Consider the following 9,207-nt stretch of genomic DNA (forward strand, 5'->3'; position numbering starts at 1 on the left):
TAGTTCTCCATCCCCTCACTCTCAATCTAAAGGTGTCCTCAGATCTAAAATGAGTCTCTTGTAGACAGCAAATAGATGGGTCTTGTTTTTTTATCCATTCTGATACCCTATGTCTTTTGGTTGGCGCATTTAATCCATTTACATTCAGTGTTATTATAGAAAGATATGGGTTTAGAGTCATTGTGATGTCTGTATGTTTTATGCTTGTAGTGATGTCTCTGGTACTTTGTCTCACAGGATCCCCCTTAGGATCTCTTGTAGGGCTGGTTTCGTGGTGACAAATTCCTTCAGTTTTTGTTTGTTTGGGAAGACCTTTATCTCTCCTTCTATTCTAAATGACAGACTTGCTGGATAAAGGATTCTCGGCTGCATATTTTTTCTGTTTAGCACACTGAAGATATCGTGCCAATCCTTTCTGGCCTGCCAAGTTTCAAAAGAGAGATCAGTCACAAGTCTTATAGGTCTCCCTTTATATGTGAGGGCACGTTTATCCCTTGCTGCTTTCAGAATTTTCTCTTTATCCTTGTATTTTGCCAGTTTCACTATGATATGTCATGCAGAAGATAGATTCAAGTTACGTCTGAAGGGAGTTCTCTGTGCCTCTTGGATTTCAATGCCTTTTTCCTTCCCCAGGTCAGGGAAGTTCTCAGCTATAATTTCTTCAAGTACCCCTTCAGCACCTTTCCCTCTCTCTTCCTCCTCTGGGATACCAATTATGCGTATATTATTTCTTTTTAGTGTATCGCTTAGTTCTCTAATTTTCCCCTCATACTCCTGGATTTTTTTATCTTTCTCTCAGCTTCCTCTTTTTCCATAACTTTATCTTCTAGTTCACCTATTCTCTCCTCTGCCTCTTCAATCCGAGCTGTCGTCATTTCCATTTTGTTTTGCATTTCGTTTAAAGCGCTTTTCAGCTCCTCGTGACTGTTCCTTAGTCCCTTGATCTCTGTAGCAAGAGATTCTCTGCTGTCCTCTATACTGTTTTCAAGCCCAGCGATTAATTTTATGACTATTATTCTAAATTCACTTTCTGTTATATTATTTAAATCCTTTTTGATGAGTTCATTAGCTGTTGTTATTTCCTGGAGATTCTTCTGAGGGGAATTCCTCTGTTTGGTCATTTTGGATAGTCCCTGGAGTGGTGAGGACCTGCAGGGCACTTCCCCTGTGCTGTGGTATATAACTGGAGTTGGTGGGCGGGGCCGCAGTCAGACCTGATGTCTGCCCCCAGCCCACCGCTGGGGCCACAGTCAGACTGGTGTGTGCCTACTCTTCCCCTCTCCTAGGGGCGGGATTCACTGTGGGGTGGTGTGGCCCGTCTGGGCTACTTGCACCCTGCCAGGCTTGTGGTGCTGGGGATCTGGCGTATTAGCTGGGGTGGGTAGGCAAGGTGCACGGGGGCAGGAGGGGCAGGCTTAGCTCGCTTCTCCTTAGGTGATCCACTTCAGGAGGGGCCCTGTGGCAGCGGGAGGGAGTCAGATCCGCTGCCAGAGGTTTGGCTCCGCAGAAGCACAGCTTTGGGTGTTTGCGCGGAGCGAGCAAGTTCCCTGGCAGGAACTGGTTCTCTTTGGGATTTTGGCTGGGGGATGGGCGGGGGAGATGGCCCATGGCGAGCGCCTTTGTTCCCCACCAAACTGAGCTCTGTCTTCTGGGGGCTCAGCAGGTCTCCCTCCCTTTGTCCTCCATCCTTCCCGCTTTCCGAGCAGAGCTGTTAACTTATGACCTCCCAGAGGCTAAGTCGCGCTTCCTGTCGGAACACACTCCATCCGGCCCCTCCGCTTTTGCCAGCCAGACTCGGGGGCTCTGCTTGGCCGGCGAGCCGCCCCTCCGCCCCTGGCTCCCACCCGCCAGTCCGTGGAGCGCGCACCGCCTCGCCGCCCTTCCTCCCCTCTTCCGTGGGCCTCTCGTCTGCGCTCGGCTCCGGAGACTCCGTTCTGCTAATCCTCTGGCGGTTTTCTGGGTTCTTTAGGCAGGTGTAGGTGGAATCTAAGTGATCAGCAGGACGCGCAGTGAGCCCAGCGTCCTCCTACGCCGCCATCTTCCCTCTCTCCCAGTAAAGCCTCTTAAGAGGCATTTAGATCACCTGGAGCTCGTGTAATTTACTTTATTTCCCTTTTTACTCCTCAGCCTCTGTTTCTGCTCTTTTCTAGTGATAGCACCCCCTTTTATGTTGAGGAGCTGCAATGAACCCGTTAGGTAAAGTATGGAGGGATTGTGAATTGAAGGTCTCTGATTTCCCTTATAATGACTGTGCACAGGCAAAAGCACAACCAGTTGGATGTTCTATCCTTAGAATTTCAATCCCAAGCCAAACTGCAAAAAGCCTGAATTGCTGATTCATCCTCAGTGGTGGTGGCCTCAAGGGCTAGTTCTCAGGATGCTGGACCCACATTCACAGGGCTTCCCTGGTTTCTGGCCTTTTTGAGCCAAGTCCTTCATCTGGGAGTCCTTCCATGTCCTTTTCAAATAAAATACTTTTCGCTTAAGTTAGCAGATTTGGTTTATGTTTCTTGCAACTGAAGAAACTTACCAAATGAAATTAGTACCAGAAGTGGGGAAAGGGATTCTGGGTAACAAAGAAAAGTGCACCACAAGTCTAGTCACAGCCCTCAAGGAGAATACAGTTCCTCTGGAGCTTCCCACGTGGGGTCTGAGAGCTTTTGGCTTGCTAGAATTATTTCTACAGGTATCAGTATTAAACCACAGATCTTAACTTCCCTACTTCCACAGGCAATTTCTATAGGGTTTCAGAGTCAAGTAAACTTGAAGAGAGAAAGATCTTAACAGGATCATTGAAGAAAATAAATAAAGGAGAGAGAGAGAGAAGAAAAAAAAAGGGCAGGAGAGAGATTGGGGTTTGTGGAGAGAGAGACATTATTATGTGTCTTAATTTTTATTTTCTGAATTTTTTTTGTGAAGATTTGTGGGGAAAAAAGGCCTCTCTGACACAATACATCTTGTCACGTGTGAAGAGAATTTTCAGAAGGATGAAAAAGACCCCTTCATACCTCATTCATAGTCTGTAGCTTGTGGACGATGCCTCACCTGTGAGAGACTTAAAAAATAGAATCCATTTCAAGACTCTTCAGCCAGTAAATAACATTTCATACAGAGGGATTTCAATCACCCAAAGGCATCTGTCTTTATGACTCTATTTGTGGATAGTAAAATTACCAATGTTTATCAGGGGGTAAAATATTGGCAAGTCCATTCTGTACTTTAGTATCTGAAAAAATTCTATTTTTCAAGCAAAAATGTCTGACAAGCAAATCACATAAAATGACATATATCAGAATCTCACGGAACGATCTCTGTTTCTGGACGATTTAAATCAGATTTGAGCAAGGAATACTAGATGCTGATAAGAACATTAGCCAGTGATTTTAAACAATGAACTTGACCTCATCTCTCCAAAGATGTATGGTCTTTGTGGGACAATTAGCCAGGAACATTACCCGATGTTATTATGTTGCTTTGTGTGTGGAGGTCCACCTATACCGTGCCGGTGAAAAGACTCTTCTTAATCTGGGTACCTTCTCTTGATGTACTTCTTTCTCTTTCTCTTGTATTCTATGGAAATAAAACAGTTGCCTCCAAGGCCTGATGTTTCTTTTTATGTGGCTGGATGTCTTACCTGAGGAATATCATGCCCGAGACTCTCTGCCCCCAATTTTTTTCACCTACAGAACTAGATAGCCTGCTTCTTTCCTGTTAGTGCTCAGATTATACAAGAACAAGCGTCACAGTGTAATTACTAATTTTAGCTTTTCTCAGAAAGATAGCTTTGGGCACTGCCTTAGTCTTTCAGGCTGCTATAACACAATACTATAGATACTACTACTATGCTGGGTGGCTTATAAACAGCAGATATTTATTCTCAGTTCTGGAGGCTAGGAAGTCCAAGATCAAGGTGTTGGCAGTTTGGGGTCTAGTAAGGGCCAACTTCCTCATATGCCTGTCGTTTCTCTGTGTCCTCACATGGCAGAAGGGACAAGAGAGCTCTCTGGGGTCTCTTTATAAGGGCACTTATCCCAGACATGATGGCTCTACCCTCGTGACCTACTTATCTCCCAAGGGTCCCACCTCCTAATACTATCACAGTGGGGGTTAGGATTTCAACATATGAATTTGGAGGGGAGACAAATTCAGTCTATAACACACGTTATAGAAACACTGATAACTTCTCTTGATAGAGTTATGTGGACAAAGTAAACTGAATGATCAGGAAAGAAGGGTGCAAAGAGACTTTGTGTTTTGAATGGCAGAAAAGAGGCCTCATCCTCTGAGAAATGTAGGGATGGTTTTAGATGCAGTGATGATTTTGTCCTTATCTCCTTGGGGGGAAGGGGTAGGCTTAGGTCTCCTTATGCCAACTTGTGCCCTCGTAAGTGGGAATTATATGAATTAAGAACGATGTCCACTAGAGTTACAATCTCAGAGCACTGAGGGAATGAGACCAGAACCTGCACATGGCCTCACCTAGAGTGGACATGAGCCCATGGATTGTGGTACTGTGTAAGGATAAGCATTGACATTGACACATGAGGAGCAGTGGTAGTGGTGACCTTCAGAGTTCTCTGTGCACCTGGAAAGGGAGGAGAAGGGAATTACCTTTGGAAGCTCTCAGGAGTTCTTGAACAACTGGCAGGGGCACCTTGACAGGAGAATATTGAACTTCCTGCTTATATGGCAGGTGGGAATTTAAGGGATTATTTGTAACAATAAATGATGTGATTTTACTTGTATTGTTATTTTTTTGGAGCATTTCCTTTTGTGGCTGTGATCAACTACATCGATTTTTATTCTCTTATGCTAAAATCAGTTAACATTTTTGTATTCAAACGAGCATGTCATAATTTCTCTTCTTTATTGTCATAGAAAAAAGAGGGTGACTGAATATCATATCCTCCAGCATTTTTTTCCAGTTTTATTGAGAAATAATTGACATACATCAATTTAAGGAGCACAGCATGATGGTTTGATTTACATATATTGTGAAATGATTATCACATTAGGTTAAGCTAACATCCATCTCATCATATAGTTACAATAACAAGAAAGAAAAGCAAAAAAAAATTCTCTTTCTGATGAGAACTCCTAGGATTTACTCTCTTAACAACTTTATATATCATACAGCAGTGTTAGCCATAGTCATCATATTGTACATCACATCCCTAGTACTTATTTATTTCATAACTGAAAATTTGTACCCTTATTTTTAGTTTCATGTGTTTTTTTTAATTTTGATTTTTTTTAAAGAGAGGGACAGCACAAGTCGGGAAGAGGGGCAGAGGGAGGGAGGGAGAGAGAGAGAGAGAGAGAGAGAGAGAGAGAGAGAGAGAGAATCTTAAGCAGGCTCCATGCTCAGCAAGCTCCCCTCCACCAACCCTCAGTTTGTCCTCTATAGTTAAGAGTCTGTTTTATGATTTGCCTCTCTTTTTCCTCTTCACGTTTATTTGTTTTGTTTCTTAAATTATACCTATAAGTGAAATCATATGGTATTTGACTTTCTCTGACTGATTTTACCTAGTATAATACTCTCTAGCTCCATCCACATCATTATAAATGGCAAGATTTCATTCTTTTTAATGGCTGGGTAATAGTCGATTGTATGTATGTACACACACACACACACACACACACGCACACACAAACACACACCAATGTTCTTTATCCATTCATCAGTCGATGGACATTTGGGCTTTCTCCATAGTTTGGCTATTGTTGATAATGCTGATGTAAACATTGGAGTACATGTGCTCCTTCGAATCTGTATTTTCGTATCCTTTGGGTAAATACTGAATAGTGCATTTCTGGGTCACTGTTTTCCAGAGCGGCTGCACCAGTAGAGTTCCCTATTCTCTGCATCCTCACCAACGCCTCTTGTTTCCTGAGTTGTTAATGTTGGCCATTCTGACAGGTGTGAGGTGGTATCTCATTGTAGTTTTGATTTGTATTTCCCTGATGATGAGTGATGTGGAGCATCTTTTCACGTGTCTGTTAACCATCTGGATGTCTTTTCTGGATAAGTGTCTACTCATGTCTTCTGCCCATTTTTTCACTGGGTTGTTTGTTTTACGGGTGTTCAGTTTGATAAGATCTTTATAGATTTTGGATACTAACCCTTTCTCAGATATGGCATTTGAAAATATTTTCTCCCATTCTGAAGGTTGCCTTTTAGTTTTGCGGATTCTTTCTCTGTGCAGAAGTTTTTTATCTTGATGAGGTCCCAATAGTTCATTTTTGCTTTTGTTTCCCTTGCTTCCCGTGATGTGTCTAGTAAAAAGTTGCTGTGGCCAAGGTCAAAAAGGTTGCTGCCTGTGTTCTCCTCTAGGATTTTGATGGTTTCCTGCCTCACATTTAGGTCTTTAATCCTTTTTGAATTTATTTTTGTGTATGGTGTAAGAACGTGGTCCAGGTTCATTCTTCTGCATGTCACCGTCCAGTTTTCCCAGCACCATTTGCTGAAGAGACTATTTTTCTTTCCATGGGCTGTTCTTTCCTGCTTTGTTGAAAATTAGTTGAACATGTAATTGTGGGTACATTTTGGGGTTTCTGATTCTGTTCCATTGATCTATGTGTATGTTTTTGTGCCAGTATCATACTGTCTTGATCACTATTGCTTTGTGATATACCTTGAAGTCTGGAATTGTGATGCCTCCAGCTTTGCTTTTTTTTTTTTTTTTTTTTTCAAGATTGTTTTGGCTATTCGGGTTTTTTTTATGGTTCCATATAAATATTTTGATAGTTTGTTCCAGCTCTGTGAAAAGTGCTGGTGCTATTTTGACAGGGATTGAATTAAACGTGTAGATTGTTTTGGGTAGTATAGACATTTTAACAGCGTTTTTTCTTCCAATCCATGAGCATGGAATGTTTTTCTTCCATTTCTTTGTCTCATATTCAATTTTTTTCTTAAGTGTTCTATAGTTTTCAGAGTACAGATCTTTTACCTCCTTGGTTAGTTTTATTCCTAGGTATTTTATGGGTTTTGGTGCAATTGTAAATGGGATCAATTCCTTGATTTCTCTTTCTGCTGCTTCCTTACTGCTGTATAGAAATGCAACAGATTTCTGTACATTGATTTTGTGTCCTGAGACTTTACTGAATTTGTGTATCAGTTCCAGCAATTTTTTTGGTGAAGTCTTTCAGGTTTTCTACATAGAGTATCATGTTGTTTGTGAAGAGTGAAAGTTTACTTCTTCTTTGTTGATTTGGATGCCTTTTATTTCTTTTTGTTTGATTGCAGAGGCTAGGACTTCCACTACTATGTTAAATAACAGTGATGAGAGGGAACATCCCTGTCTTATTCCTGACTATAGAGAAACTCTCAGTTTTTCACCTTTGAAGATGATATTAGCTGTGGGTATTTTGTACATGGTTTTTATGATGTTGAGGTATAAGTTCCCTCTATTCCCTATTTGCTAAGGGTTTTTTAAAATCAAGAATAGATACTATACTTTGTCAAATGCTTTTTCTGCCTCTATTGAGAGGATCATATAGTTCTTTTCTTTTATTAATGTGGTGTATCACATTGATTGATTTGGGAATATTGAACTACCCTTGCAATCCAGGAATAAATCCCACTTGATTGTGGTGAATGGTTCTTTTAATGTACTGTTGGATTTGATTTGCTAGTATTTTGTTGAGAATTTTTGCATTTGTGTTCATCAGGGATGTTGGCCTGTAGTTCTTTTTTAGTGGGGTCTTTTTCTGGTTTTAGAATCAAGGTAATGCCTCATTGAATGATTTTGGAAGTTTTCCTTTTTTCTATTTTTTCGAACAGTTTGAGAAGAATAGGTATTAACTCTTTAAATATCTGGTAGAATTCTCCTGGGAAGCCATATGGCCCTGGACTTTTGTTTGTTGGAAGATTTTTGATTATTAATTCAATTTCTTTGCTGGTTATTGGTCTGTTCAAGTTTTCTACCTCTTCCGTTTTCAGTTTTGGTAGTTGATACATTTCTAGGAATTTATCTATTTCTTCCAGATTGCCCAATTTGTTCACATATAATTTTTCATAATATTATCTCATAAGTGTTTGTATTTCTGTGGTGTTGGTTGTGACCTCTCTTCTGTCATTCGTGATTTTATTTGGGTCCTTTCTCTTTTCTTTTTGGTAAGTCTGGGTAGGAATTTATCAATTTTGTTAATTCTTTCAGAGAACAAGCTCCTGGTTTCATTGATCTATTCTACTGTTTTTGTTGTTGTTTCTGTATCATTTATTTCTGCTCTAATCTTTATTATTTCCCTTCTTCTGCTGGCTTTAGGCTTCATTTCTTGTTCTTTTTCTAGCTCCTTTAGATGTAAGGTTAGGTTGTGTATTTGAGATTTTTCTTGCTTCCTGAGGTGTGCCTGTATTGCTATATACTTTCCTCTCATGACCACTTCTGCTGTGTCCCAAAGGTTTTAGACTGTTGTGTTTTCATATTCATTTGTTTCCATGTATTTTTTTGGGGAAATTTGTACCTTTTGACTACCTACCCCACCCCCACCCTCCCAGATGCTTCTGATCTTTTTTTCTATTAGTTTTGTCTTTTTTTTTTCTTTTTAGGATTCTACATATAAGTGAGATCATACAGTATTTATCTTTTTCTGTCTAACTTATTTCACTTAGCATAATTCCTTCAAGGTCCATCCATGTTGTTATAAATGGTAGGATTTCCTTATTTTAAAAGACTGAATGGGGGCATCTTGGTGGCTTAGTCAGTTAAGTGTCCACCTTTGGCTCAGGTTATGATCTCATGGTTTGTGAGTTCGAGCCCTGCATTGGGCCCTGTGCTGACAGCTCAGAGCCTGGAGCCTGCTTCGGATTCTGTGTCTCCCTCTCTCTCTGCCCCTCCCCCACTTGCACTCTGTCTGTCTCTCAAAAATGAATAAATGTTAAACATTTTTTTAAATTTTGGGGCGCCTGGGTGGCTTGGTCGGTTAAGCATCTGACTTCAGCTCAGGTCATGATCTCACGGTCCGTGAGTTCGAGCCCCGCGTCAGGCTCTGTGCTGACAGCTCAGAGCCTGGAGCCTGTTTCAGATTATGTATCTCCCTCTCTCTCTGCTCCTCCCCTGTTCATGCTCTGTCTCTCTGTCTCAAAAATAAATAAATGTTAAAAAATATTAAAAAAAAATTTTTTAAATCTTAACAGGAACCCATGGGGGAGGGGAAGGAAAAAAAAGAGAGAGGTTAGAGTGGGAAAGAGCCAAAGCATAAGAG

The sequence above is a fragment of the Neofelis nebulosa genome, chromosome 8 (genome assembly GCF_028018385.1).
Source record: "Neofelis nebulosa isolate mNeoNeb1 chromosome 8, mNeoNeb1.pri, whole genome shotgun sequence".
Classification (NCBI taxonomy): Eukaryota; Metazoa; Chordata; class Mammalia; order Carnivora; family Felidae; genus Neofelis; species Neofelis nebulosa.